Source organism: Eschrichtius robustus, chromosome 5 (assembly GCF_028021215.1).
Source record: "Eschrichtius robustus isolate mEscRob2 chromosome 5, mEscRob2.pri, whole genome shotgun sequence".
Lineage (NCBI taxonomy): Eukaryota > Metazoa > Chordata > Mammalia > Artiodactyla > Eschrichtiidae > Eschrichtius > Eschrichtius robustus.
Window position 1 is genome coordinate 144,268,661 of NC_090828.1, and position 14,374 is coordinate 144,283,034.

Genomic DNA, 14,374 nt, shown 5'->3' on the forward strand with positions numbered 1-14,374 from the left:
GTCAAGCGGCTCTTGGGGCGGAGGGCAATAGAGGCGGAGGAGAGAAGCGAGGAGGGAGGCCGGAGGGAAGAGCCTGACCGAGGGGGAGGGGGCAACAGGGCCTGACGAGGGGGAGGAAGGAGCGAGAAAGAAAGAAAGGCAGGGCTCGGGACGGGCTGCGCGGAGAAGTGCAGTTAGAAGTTCGCAGCGGCTGGCTGCAGCTCCTCCACCCCCGGCACACTCCCCGGAGACACACTCCCACCGCCCACCTCTGGAGCTTCGCAGCATCCCAGCCTCCGGCGCTACCCCCACCTCCCGAGAAAACAGCCCAGGGCTCGCGCGAGGTGGAGACGGCGTGGAGGCCGGCTGGCCGCGCACCCCAAGAAGACTGACTCTTTCCCCCAGGTGGGAAGGGGGATGCAAAATCGCCCCCTGGCCACGAGTTCCTAGTCCCCGGACCCCCCTTACGTCCCCGCCCGGCTTGGCCCGAACCCGGACCCGGGCTGCCCGCTGGCCCGGTGCCCGGATCCCCGTGCCGTGGCGCGGGTACCCGGCCGAGGGACCCTCCGAGACGACGCAGCATCCCCTCGGCCCGGCGTTGGCCAGAGTAGGGGTCACTTCGCGACGAAAAGCAAGCAAAAGAAGGCCAAAGCCACTTTACCGAGGGAGACAAAAGTTTGCCTCTAGCACGCAGGTGGCCTCCGGGGCGCCGAGCGGTGCCTGCGGGCCCCCATCCCAACTTGGCTGGCGCGGCGAGCCGCCGCGGGCTGCCGTGTGCCGGGACTCAGTCCGGCCGGGGCGGGGCGGGCCAGGCAGGGGAGGGGACCGAGAGGCGGGCGGGGGCCGGGCCACCCTACCGCCGGCGAGCGGGCAGCTCCCCGAGGCCCCGGCGCGCCGCGCGGCCCGCGCTCCTTCCTCCCGCTCCTCCGGCTCTTCCTCGCCTTCCTTCGCGTCCGCCGCCGCCGCCACCGCCTCCCGCTCCTCCTCGAAGACTCATTGATGGGAGTTTGAAAAAAAGTCCGCGGAGCCGTGCTGCCTCGGCTGGCGAGCTGCGACACTCCCGCGCTCCGGCCCGCCGCGCGCCCGCACGGCGCAGCGCCCCCGCGCGCACGGCTGCAGCACACCGGGCGCCGGGCCCCCGCCCGCGCCGCGCGCCCCCGCCCGGAGGGGACCCGGGAGACCCGGAGGGGAGGGGCGGCCGAGGACCCTCCTCCAGCGCCTGGGAGAGAGAGAGCACACCTACTAAGAAAGTTCGAGCAGAGAACGGAGGAGCGCGCCAGTCTCCAACACTTTTTTTAAGGCGCTGGGGGCGGGGATGCGTCGCTAACTCAAGTCAGATGAGCTCCGGAGCCGAGGCGCGGGGAAGGCTCTGTTTTCAATCTCTGAAATCCCCCGCCCTCCCCGCCTCCCTCTTCCCCTCCGCCGGGAGATGCCCGGGTCGCCGTTCCCAGTGCGCCCGCTTCTCCGGGCGCCGGGGCGGAAGCGGGGGACGGGAGGCTGGCTCTAGGGGGGCTGGTTCTGCGCCGACCCTCTGGCGGCCAGCGGCGCGCGCAGGTGCCGGGGTGCGTCCTGCGCACCCCCCGCCGCGACTTGCGCGAGTCGCCCTCTGGGCGCCTGCTGGTGAGAAGCGAAGCAGCCTTCTAGGTTCGGTGCCTGTGTGTTTGGTAGGAAGGGTTTTTGTTTGTTTTGTTTTGTTTTTAGAGACTCCAGTCAAGCTGCCGCAACCAGATGGAAGTAATCAGAACCCAGCAACAACAGAGGAAGAAGGAAGAAAAAACCTCACTGAATTTTCGGGCCAAAGTGTATATGGGTGTGTGTGTGAAAGAACTTGCTTAAGCAAACTAGGTGACGAGCCCTGGGCCCTCAGGCCGCACCGCAGCCCAGCACCGAGCTGCCCAGCTTGGAGAAGCGCGGCGGGGGGCAGCAGGCTGAAGTGTCCCCCAACCCATCGCTGGCCCCCAGCCTCTCTAGGGCTGAGGGTCCTCCCCCAAAGAGTGCCTCACTGGGGGAGGTTTTTTGTTTTTCTCTCTAACGTCTGTGGAGCACTTACGATGTGCTGGGTGACGCGTTGTATTTCTTTTACATTATTTAACCTACAAAACTCTGTGAAGTAGGTTTTCTTCTCCCTCATTTTACAGGTGAGAAGACCTGTAAAGACCTTAAAGAAGTGAAGTAGGTTGTCCAAGGCCAGAGCACTGGACTGCTATCCTCCACGAGTTCAGTAGGTTTAGTTGAACCATTAGCTCAACTAAATTCACCCTGTAGGGGGTGGGAGTGAGAGCAGCTCTCTCCCTTCAGCCCCTCTTCCTACAGTTGGATCTTGTCTAGAATGCAGGGGGACCAAGTTCTCACAGACCCAATTCTACCCTCCGTTCACCAGCCTATCTCACTGATGTAATCCCTTTTTCTCAGTAGCTCTCTCCATTTGCCATTAACCCTCCTCTAACTTTATTTTTCACTTTTTAATCAAAGAGGGAGCATTATCTTCCCTATTACCTACCTTCTTTTTATTCTCCTTTCATTCATTCACATGACAGAACAATTTCTTCTTGATCTAGAAAAATATATATATGCAGAACACTATCACAGCAATTTGATGCAATTTCTCAAACAGGCTCTCCAGATTTGGGGGAGAAAAAAAAAAAACCTGCAGGGTTTTTAAAAAAGCAAAACTTGCAGAACTCAATGTATTTATTAAAGGGAAGAGAAGTTTGGGACTTTCTCTTTAAATCTGATCACATTCACCATTCCTCCATGCTATTTGTTTAAATTCCTGCTGAGCTTTCAGACACAGACTCTAAGGAGACAGAAAAAGTAAACTCTCCCTCCCTTCCTTGGCCATATTTTAATGACCCCATTCATATCTGCCCCATGAAATGTGCAGAATCATTTCATGTTACTGGAAGATTAGCAGCGTTGGCTGATTACTTCATTACAAGCTTGTCTCTGTTGGTTTCCTTGTGTTGTTAAGTTGGCGAAGAAGTTTAAACAAATCGACATTTTGGGATAGTTCCTTTTCTCTGTTTTTCTTCTCAGACCCGCTCCACTCCTTCTGGAATCCAGGCACTCTCATAACCTTTCCTGGCTTATTTTGGCAAGAAGGTGGCTGTTGAGAAGAAGATGGAATCTTTCGGTTTGAGGAGAGGGTGTAAACATCACGCCTTGATCTCTAGATGGCCAGAAGTCTGGGCACTGAACAAAAACAACAGAAGTTTTGGAGCGGAGGCAAACTGGTAGAGCAGAGAAGTGAACACTGGACACAAGGTCCCGGCCCCAGGTCTAGAGCTAAATGTATGACCTTGGGCGAGTGCCAGTTCGTTGAGTCAGCAGCTTTCTGTGTGCCAGGTACCATTCCAAGTGATGTGACATCACAGTGAGTGGAATGAACGAGATCCTTCCCCTCATGGAGCTTAACGTTTCATGAATAACCACAGACAAATACATAATCGCAAACTGGGTAAAGAAAAAATACCAAGTGCTCTAAGAGCTTACGATGGGTGACCTGAACTAACAGGAGGCAGCAGTTGGGGGTGCCGAGAAGGCTTACCTGAGGAAGCGAGGTTGCACTGATAGGAAGACGGAATGAAGGATCAAAAAAACCAAAAATCGATGCATGGAACTACGTTATGCAAAAAAGCTTCTGCACAGCAAAGGAAGCAATCCACAGTGTGAAAAAGCAGCTTTTGGAATGGGAGAACATACTTGCAAACCATATACTGACGAGGAGTTCATTTCCAAAATATGTAAGGGACTCCTAAAACTCAACAGCAAAAATACAAATGACCTGATTAAAAAATGGGCAAAGGGCCTGAATAGACATTTCACCAAAGAAGACATACTGATGGCCAACAGATGTACAAAAAGATGCTCAACATCACTCGCCGTCCAGGAAATGCAAATCAAAACCACAAGACAAGGGACCTCCTGGCGGTCCAGTGGTTAAGACTCCTCACGCTTCCAATGCAAGGGCCACGGGTTCGATCCCTGGTCGGGGAACTAAGATCCCACATGCTACTCAGCCAGAAAAAAAAAAAAAAACACCCACAAGGCAATATCACCTCACACCTGTTAGGATGGCTATCATCAAAAAAACAAAAGATAGCAAGTGTTGGCGAGGCAGTAGAAAAAAATGGAACCCTAGTGCGCTGACAGTGGGAATGTCAGTGCACAAGTCATGTTGAATAAAATTAAAATGGTACAAAATAGTGTAACCATTATGAAAAATAGTATGGCGGTCTCTCAAAAAAATGAAAAATAGAATATGATCCAGCATCTCACTTTGGGGTATGTATCCAAAAATATTGCAGTTAGGACCTTGAAAAGATATCCACACTCCTATGTTCATCGCAGCATTACTCCCAATAATCAAAATAGGGGAATGACCCAAACTTACGTCATCAGATGAAATGCATAAAGAAACTGTGGTATAAACATACAATGGAATAATATCCTTAAAAAAGAAGGAAGGGACTTCCCTGGTGGCGCAATGGTTAAGAATCCACCTGCCAATGCAGGGGATACGGGTTCGAGCCCTGATCCGGGAAGATCCCAGGTGCCGCGGAGTAACTAAGCCCATGTGCCACAACTACTGAGCCTGCACTCTAGAGCCCGTGAGCCACAACTACTGAACCTGTGTGCTGCAACTACTGAAGCCCGTGCACCTAGAGCCTGTGCTCCGCAACAAGAGAAGCCACCACAATGAGAAGCCCGCGCACAGCAACGAAGACCCAATGCAGCCAAAAATAAATAAATATTAAAAAATGTAAGAGTGTAAATCTCATGTTAAGTGTTCTTAACACACAGAAAAGAAAGGGATACAAGGAAACTTTGGGAGGTGATGGATATATTTGTTATCTGGATTGTGGTGATGGTAATACGAGTGTATACATATGTCCAAACTCGCCAAATTGTATACATTAAGTAGGTACAATTTTGATACACCGATTCTACCTCAATAAAGCTGGGGGGGGGGGGAATAGAAGGGCTGAGGGAGAGTCAATGAGGGGAGGAAAGAGGAAGAAGCAGTGCTCCGATTCTCCCTTTTCTCTTTCTGTAAGAGGAACCTGTTGACAAGAAAATCCAGGTGCAAAGAGAAGTGGCTTGTGCATCTTTGCACAGTGTTCCAGTTACTAGGGTTGTGTAGCAAATCACCTTCAAACTCAATGGTGTAAAACAACCATTAATTATGCACAAAGATCCTGTGGGTCAGGGTTTTGGACAGAGCATCATGGAGCCGGTTTGTCTCCGCTCCACAGTGTGGGGACCTCATCTGGAAGACTCCAAGGCTGGCGCTGGGGTCATCTGAAGACTTGCCCCCTCACACTGCCTGCTGTTCACGCTGGCTGGTGGCTGGGGGCCTCGGTTCCTTTTGGTCTGGACCTCTCCATGTGGTCTCAGTACTGAGACTAGTGTGGGCTTCCTCACAGCGTGGTGGTAGCTGGGTTCCCAGGGTGAGCATCACAAGAGATAGCCAGGCAGAAACCCTGCCGCTTTTTAGGAAGCTTTGGAAGTCACCCAGCATCACTTGGCTGCATGCTTTTCATTGAGACCCAAAGTTCTGCCCAGATTCAAGGGCAGGGAAACTAGACTCTGCTTCTCGATGGGGAAAGGCAAGATTCTGAAGAGCATGTGGAGGCAGAACTGGTACTGGGGCTACTTTTGGAAACACACAATCCGCCACACAAATCTGGCCGGAGACACAGAAAAGACTAGAAAAAGGCTCTGAGGTAGCCCGCCAGGTGTGTCATTTTGTGGCTTGGCCACAAAGCCCAGGAGCTAGCACTTAGACACACTAGAAAGAAGTGAGACACCCAATCCCTACCCTCAAGGAATCTACACTTTCATCAGGAGACACGCAGATTTGGCCACAACTGAAGGACACAAGATGATTTAGTAAATGAGGGGTGGGCAGTGGCTAAGAAGGCGTCAGAAGAACAAGAAGGGCCAATCCCCAAAGGAGATCGATCCTGTGTTACTCTTCCAGGGGTCCTGAGATGGCCCTCGGTCTCCCCCGCTCCTTCCATCCCAGTATACCTCCCAACAGGCTCTCTGGGACCAGTGACACTGTGAAGTCAAGAGTGAGTCCTATGACTTTAGGCTGTGTCTGTTATTACAGTGCAGATACACCTGAGAGGGCTAACACAGACCCTTGCTAGGGGATACTCCTTACCACTGTGAATAAATTTATCAGATCTTTTCCAAAGAACCAGCTTCTATAGGAGGACTAAGCAACATAAAGATGGCAACTGAAGGGGCACCAATAGGAGGACAGGTACACAGAGGGAGGATGCCAGGGGGGGCAAAGACCAACACTCATTTGTGATTTATAGCCCAAATCTTCAACCCCCTCCCGGACAACGTTGTGGGACGAAGCAATGCAGAGACTCACACAGGGGATTTGTGCAAAGTTGGGAAATGTTCGGAACCCATTTCCATAGAAGCAACCAGCGAAAATCCTTTTCCCTCTTAGGGCTACCCTAGAGGACACAGTGGGGAGGGAGTCAAGTGTGGAAGGACCAAAACTCTCTGGCTAATGGGTACATTCATGCAAATACATGTATTCATTCATTCAGCTCTGTTGAGCTTCTGCCATGTACCATGAACTTCAGAGATGAAAAGATGAATGAGATACAGCCCTTGCTTGCTTCTACCTGCTAGTCCCTGTCTGGATGGCACTCCCACCGGCCCCTGTGTTGCCTCAGAGCAATAAGGGCTCTGAAAGGTTTCCAAGTGCAGGGTAGATTGGGAAAGGAAAGACCTGGGGAAAGGGACCAAGGGACATTGATGCAGCCGTCCTGGGAGGGGAGAGAACGGAAGGGCATTGGGGTGGAGAGCAGGCAGCAAAATCAGCAGGGCTCAGAGATCCAGCGAATGTTGGTCAGGCTTCCTTCCATCTCAGGGCCAGCCCTTGAAAGAACTTTTCTCAAGATGCCTTGTGGGTTTCTTTTTTTTTCTTTTTTCTGGCTGCATTGGGTCTTTGTTGCCGCGCGCGGGCTTTCTCTAGTTGTGGCGAGCGGGGACTACTCTTCGTTGCGGGGTGCGGGCTTCTCATTGCGGTGGCTTCTCTTGTTGCGGAGCATGGGCTCTAGACGTGTGGACTTCAGTAGCTGTGGCACACGGGCTCAGTAGCTGTGGCCCGCAGGCTCAGTAGTTGTGGCGCACGGGCTTAGTTGCTCCGCGGCATGTGGGATCTTCCCAGACCAGGGCTCGAACCCGTGTCCCCTGCATTGGCAGGCGGATTCTTATGCACTGAACCACCAGGGAAGTCCCCTTGTGGGTTTCTTAACCGAAATGAAAGAGGTAGCATCATCTCACAGACATCAGTGATTCTAAGGAATATCAGTAGTCCTCACCAATCACATGATGACGAAAGACACTATTTTAAGACCATTTAAAAAGAAATTATTTGCTACAAATGAACTTAGATACAAAACAGAAAGTAGACCCACAGACATAGAAAACAGGCTTATGATTACCAAAGGGGAAAGGGGTGGGGAGGGATAAATTGGGAGGTTGGGATTGACATATGCAGACTGCTATATATAAAATAGATAACCACCAAGGACTTACTGTGTAGCATAGGGAATTATAGTCAATATTTTGTAATAATCCGTAAGGGAAAAGAGTCTGAAAAAGAATATATATATGTATAACGTAATCACTGTGCTGTACAACTGAAACTAACACAACATGGTAAATTAACTATGCTTCAGTTAAAAAAAGAAAATCAGATCAATGTCTGCTTAGGGACAGAGGAATTGGGGACGGAGGAACGGATAACAAAGAGGCAGGCATAAGGAAACTTGTGGGTGATCTCTAGATCATTATCTTGATTGTGGTGATGATTTGTTGGATGTAAATAAAAAAAATTTTACATGTAAAAAAGAGAAATTATTAAAAACTCCTAATTAAAATGTGATGAAATCTTTACAAGATACTGGACTGACCCTCGCATTGATCTTAAGGATAGACACTCCCTGCCCATAGTGTATCGAATTTAACTTAAATTAGTCGCTTCTCTAAGGAGTTACCGGGAAGCAATGGAGATTCAGTGTGGAAGATGGCTGGTTTCCAAGGCATCCACCTCTGGGGTTCCATCCACTCCATTCTCTCCAGCAGAAAGAAGGTGATGTGGAGGTCACTTATGGACTTCAGTAAAAGAACATTTACACTCAAATCTTCCCAAATGCATACACACACATCATTTCTCCCCTTTGATACCTCCTCTGTTTTTGTCCATTATTTTTTTCAATGTTTCACCTTGTCTTTTTATTTTGGCCTTGCAGCGGGATCTCATTTCCCTGACCAGGGCTCGAACCCGTGTCCCCTGCATTGGCAGGCAGATTCTCAACCACTGCGCCACCAGGGAAGCCCTCGACTTGTCTTTTTAAATGTTTGGTGTCAGAGTTTTATTTTGTGCCTGGGTTACTTGGGGAGCTTCGTTTGTCAGAAGTCAGCCGGGGAGAGGCCAGCTCCCACTGCCTCTGAATCAATCCAAGAAGGCGGGAGATGATTTGGGGGCCGCCCAGGGTCAGGCCATGTGGCAGAGGGTGTCAGCAAAGTGGAAGCAGGAAACTGGTTCGCGAAGGCGGGAGTTGGTCCGCAGCTGAGGCTAACCCACAGGGTGTATTAGATAGCAAGTCTTCCGCCCCCCAAAGTAACATACAAATCAAAAGCTTTCATATAAATAAGCAAAACCAGTTAGAAAATAAAACGGAAGATAGCAAGATTGTGATAACAGAGAGGAACAAGGTATAAACTGGCTAGGAGTAAATGTAAAAAGAAATGTTCAAAACCTGTGTGTGAAAAACTATCAAACACTATTGAAACACATGAAAGTAGACTTGAACAAACAGAAAGATATGTGTTCTTGGTTAGGAAGATTCAGCATCGTAAAGGAGTTAGTTCTCCCTAGGTTAATGTATAAATCACTGCGATCCAAATAAAAATACCGTCTTTCCTTGGGGGGTGGGGGGAGCAAGACTAGATAAGGAAAAACCCTGAAAATGAAAAGCAATGGGAGGTGGGACAGGCAGACCTTTCAGACCTTGAAACATAATGGAAAGTCCCTATAGATTATCATACTAAGTGAAGTAAGCCAGACAAAGACAAATATCATATGATATCACTTGTGTGTGGAATCTAAAAAGAAAAAAGCTACAAATGAACTTATTTACAAAACAGAAAGAGACTCACAGACATAGAGAACAAACTTATGGTTACCAAAGGGGAAAAGGGAGGAGATAAATCAGGAGTTTGGGATTAACATATACACACTACTCTATATAAAATAGAGAACCGGGCTTCCCTGGTGGCGCAGTGGTTGAGAATCCGCCTGCCAATGCAGGGGACACGGGTTCGAGCCCTGGTCCGGGAAGATCCCACATGCCACGGAGTAACTAAGCCCGTGTGCCACAACTACTGAGCCTGCGCTCCAGAGCCCGTGAGCCACAACTACTGAAGCCCGTGAGCCACAACTACTGAAGCCCACGCACCTAGAGCCCGTGCTCTGCAACAAGAGAAGCCACCACAATGGGAAGCCTGCGCACCGCAATGAAGAGTAGCCCCCGCTCGCCACAACTAGAGAAAAGCCCGCGCGCAGCAATGAAGACCCAATGCAGCCAAAAAAAAAAAAAAAAAAGAGAGAACCAACAAGGACCTACTGTATAGCACAGGGAACTATACTCAATATTTTGTAATAATCTATAAGGGAAAAGAATCTGAAAAAGAATAGATATACGTATAGGTATAACCGAATCACTGCCGTACACCTGAAACTAACATGACATTGTAAATCAACTATACTTCAACTTTTAAAAAGTATCTATAATTAAAACAATTTGGTATCGATGAGTGGATAAAAAGATAAGCCAATGGGATGGAATACAAAATCCAGAAGCAGACCTGATTGTGTATGGAAATTTCAGTTTCGATAAAGGTGGCATCAGGAATGAGTGGGTGAAAGAGGTGCTTTCTCATAAGCTGTACTGGGATAACTAGAAATTAAAACTAGACAAGGGACTGTTTCTCACCTATCAGACTGACAAAGACCCAAAGTTTGACATCTTATTCTGTCAGTGAGGCTGTACTGTAGAGAAATAGGCACTCTTATGGAAATGCAAAATGGACTACCCTGACGGAGGGAAATTTGGAATATCTAGCAAAACCACATATGCGTTTACCCCTTTGACCTACACATCTTACTTTCAGGCATCTATCTCAGGCACAGTACAAAAGGGCATATGCAGAAGACTATTACTAGCAGCATTACTCATAATATCAAAAAATTGGAAACAATCCAAATATCTCCATGTGAGGACAGATTGAATATATATATATATATGAAGTTTCTCTTTTTAGGAGCATTCCAGCCTGATAAACAAGGAAGGAATGACATAATCAGGATATCACCATTTCATACCCCCTAGTGAACTGATGGATGGCAAAAAGAAAGACATCCCAACAGTAGACACCTTGTACTTCCTGAAAAAAATAGTCCTACCTATGAAGTACTCTTGCTAAAAAAATATCAAACCTATATCTGATCAAACCTCTGAATTTAACTGTGATTTAGCAGAAACGTAGGGGACAGAGGTACATGCTAAACACCACCAATGAGATGCAATCCAGACCATGGGAAACTGCCGGACAAACAACGCAGTTTCTTCAACAAATAAATTGCAAGGAAGAAAAAACAGTTGGAGAAGGAGCTATAAATTAGAAAAGATTTTAGAGACATAACATCCAGTTGCAATGATGAACCTTATGTGAACCCTGATTTGAACTAATGTCAAACCAAAAGGGCTAAAATTAAGACAATAGGGAAAATTTGAGCCCTGGCGGGAGAATTATTAACATAAGAAATTATTATTGATTCTTTGGAGGTGATAATGTATTGGGGTTATTTTTTTAAGAGTCCTTATCTTTTAGACATACCTATTGAAATATGCAGAATCAGGATTTGAAAAGATAAGACCTCACCACCCTGGAAGAAGGAGAAGAAACTGACGAAATGTGATCTTAGATTTTTGAGCTTCAGAAAACCCACCCCATGAAGAAAAACTGGAGAGATATGGCTTAGCAGTGACGCTTGTGGAAGAGGGAGAGAGAAAAAACAAAAGAAAAATCTAAGGGCGTTTAATTCAGCTCAGCTCTTTTTGGGGTGGGGGGGGCCGTGCCGTGCAGCTTACGGGATCTTATTTCCTGGACCAGGGATTGAACCTGGACCCTGTCAGTGAAAGCGCACCAGTCCTAACCGCTGGACTGCCAGGGAATTCCCCAAGCCCAGCTCATTTTAAACCTTTAAGTGGGCTCATGCTCTCAGACCCAAAAACCCTTCTTTTGGGAAATGCTTCTCAGATCTGGGGGAGCCTTTATGCAAAAGATGCTCATCAAAATGTCATTTATAATGACAACAACCTAGATGTCCCACGTTGGGGGGGGATCATTAAGTAAGCTGTAGTCTGTTCACCCACATAATGGAGCATTAGGTAGGCAATGGAAAAGGTTTTGCAAATAGTTTATTTCAATGTGGCAAAGATACAGCTAATAGAAAGCTGTGTGAAGAAAGCAAAATACAATTTTATTTGTATAACATGATTATAACTCTAGTCTTAAAGCGTCACCCCATGCTTAGTACAAAAGGCTGGACTTAGTAAGCAGCTTGTTAACAGTGGTTATTTGGGGGGCTGGGTTTTTTCTTTTTTTTCATGCACTTGTTTTGTATTTTCCAAACTTTCATGCTCATGTAGTTCTTTCGTGATGGAAAAGCCCATTCACTGGATCACAGCAAGCAGGTGAGCAGGTGGGGAAGGTGGGGAGGGTGGGCACATGTGGGCGGAGCCTGGCTGGGGTGGCCGAGTGACAGCTCTTCCTCCCCACCACCACCCCGTGTGCTCTGCCTGTCTGGTGTGGCTGCAGGAAGCTGCTTGGCGAGGCCGGCGGTCCACTCTTTTTTTGTCTTTTTTATGTTTTTGGTCCCCTTGAAAGTGAGCAGGGTGATGCAGTAGATAGAATAACAGCCCCCCCCCAAAGATATCCACGCCTTAATACCCTGGACCTGTGATTACGTCACCTTACGCGGCAACAGAGACTTTGCAGCGATGATTAAGTTAAGGGCCTTGAGATGGGGAGATTCCCCTGCATTATTATCCAGGTGGCCCCAGCCTCATCACGTGAGTCCTTCCAAGGGGAAGAGGAGGCCAAAGAGTGAGTCAGAGAGATGCACCGAGCAGGGGTCCACTGGCCATGGCTGGCTGTGAAGACACAGGAAGGGTGCCACGAGCCAAGGAGTCTGATAGAAACTGCTCTCAGTTCACAGCCAGCAGGAAAACGGGGACCCTAGTCCTACAACCACAAGGAACTGAGTTCCACCAACAGCCTAAATGAGCAGTGAACAGATTCTCCCCTGGACCTGCCAGGATGGGATGCCGCCCTGCTGTCTTTTTGATTTTCATCTGATGAAACCTGTCCTCGACTTCTGGTCTACAAAATGGTGAGATAATAAACTCGTGTCCTTCTAAGCACTAAGTTTGTGACAATTTGTCATGGCAGTAGTAGAAAACAAATGCAGGCATGGACAGAGTACGGGCTGGGGTCAGGACATGGTGGCCAGACCTGGTTCTACCATCGGGTGTCTGTGTGCCCTTGGACTCCTCCTTCCACTCGGGGCAAGGGTGCTCTCTTAGCCCCTCCTGCTCTGACGCTCTGTTTGGCACGTGTACTTTATTGGCCCTGAATGTTATAGAGGAAAGAGTTTTTTCCCTGCTGCGAAGCAGAGGATCCCATGGAGGTTCCTCAAAAAATTCCAGAACTACCATATGACCCAGCAATCCCATCTCTGGGAATACATCTTAAGGAAACAAAAGCACTATGTGTACGAGATGCCTGCACCCTCCTGTTCATTGCCCTGTTATTCACAAGAGTTAAGACATGGAAACAACCCCAGTGTTCATGGCAGCACTGTCCACAATAGCCAAGACATGAAGCAACCTAAGTGACCATCAATGGATGAATGGATAATGAAAATGTGATAGAGATATATATGTGTGTGCATGTATATACCCACATATATAATTGTGATATTTATATATTTATAGATATAATGGAATATTATTCAGCCGTCAAAAGGCAATCCGGCCATTAGTGACAACATGGATAGATCTTGAGGGCATTATGCTTAGTGAAATAAGTCAGACAGAGAAAGACAAATACTGCATGATCTCACTTATACGTGGAATCTTAAAAAAGTGAACTCTTGGAAACAGAGAATGGATTGGTGGTTGCCAGAGGTGGGCGGTGGGGACCAGGTGAGATGGGTGGTCAAAAGGTACAAACCTCCACTTATGAGATAATAAGTCCTGTACAGCAGGGGATGTAATGTGCAACATGGTGACCATAGTTAACAAGGCTGTATTGTATATTTGAAAGTTGATAAGAGAGTAAATCTTAAAAGTTCTCATCACAAGAAAAGCAATTCTGTGACTCTGTGAGGTGATGTATGTTAGCTAAACCTATCGCAGTTTTGCAACATCTACATGTATCAGATCATCGTGTTCTACACCTGAAGCTATATGTCATATGTCATATGTCAAGTATGTCTCAATAAAACTTGGAAAAAATGAAACAAATTTTTTAGAAAAGCACAGACGCCTAGCCTCCTTCACCAGCTGACTGTTGGGGTGTGGGTGGTGAGGGGACACCAGGGGAGGAGGCCAGAGGGGCCAGCGAGCTCTGACTGCAGGTGTCCGGCCGTGCTTTTGTTTCCCGCAGCTGCGTTTCAAGGAGAGGTCAGCGTTTGCTCGTGGACGCGTGCGTGCGTGCTGCCACACTTTGCTGGCCGCCCAGCAGGGCGTGGGGCAGGGAAGAGTTAGAAGCTTGGGAGCTGGGTTTCCACTGGGCAAGCAGAACTCCTGGAAGAGGCCTGCTGCGGCCTCCCTGTCTCCTCCCAGGCCCTCTCCTGGGGACCGAGTGAGATGGGGGCCTGGCATGGGCGCGGCTCTCTGCTGGCCGCTTTGGGGCCTCCCTGGCCCAGACGCCGCCACCCTGATCTGATCTGCACGCCAGTGCCTGCGGCCTCCCACCCTGGTGCTTTGATCCGGAGGCAGACAGGCCCCAGTGTGCTCCCTGTCTGTTCCTGTTGCTGGGTCCGAGCCAAGGTGGAATGTGGGAAGCCGGCGTGGTCTGGGGCTCCCCACCCTGCCAGAGCAGCATGGCTCATCCTGGGGTGGCCCTGTCCGTGGAGTGAAATCCCCCCAGAAGCCCAGAGCCACACTTGGCCAAGTTCATCTGGGCCTCGGTTTCCCCATCTGTCACACAGAGACAGTAAATAACACTTACCTATGGGTTGTTGTGATGATAAAATCAGAAAATTTCTAACGAGCACTTAATATGCCAG

The 14,374-nt window shown here is 48.7% G+C and overlaps 1 protein-coding gene across 1 annotated transcript in view; it reads right to left on the reverse strand.

The window, feature by feature from the left end:
• Nucleotides 1-760, reverse strand: part of GLI2 (GLI family zinc finger 2) — a 248,343-nt gene extending 247,583 nt beyond the window's left edge. Inside the window, exon 1 of the mRNA XM_068545373.1 lies at nucleotides 641-760. The gene's annotated coding sequence lies outside the window, so the exon portion shown is untranslated. The remainder of the gene's footprint in view (nucleotides 1-640) is intronic.
• Between the last annotated feature and the right edge of the window lie 13,614 nt (nucleotides 761-14,374).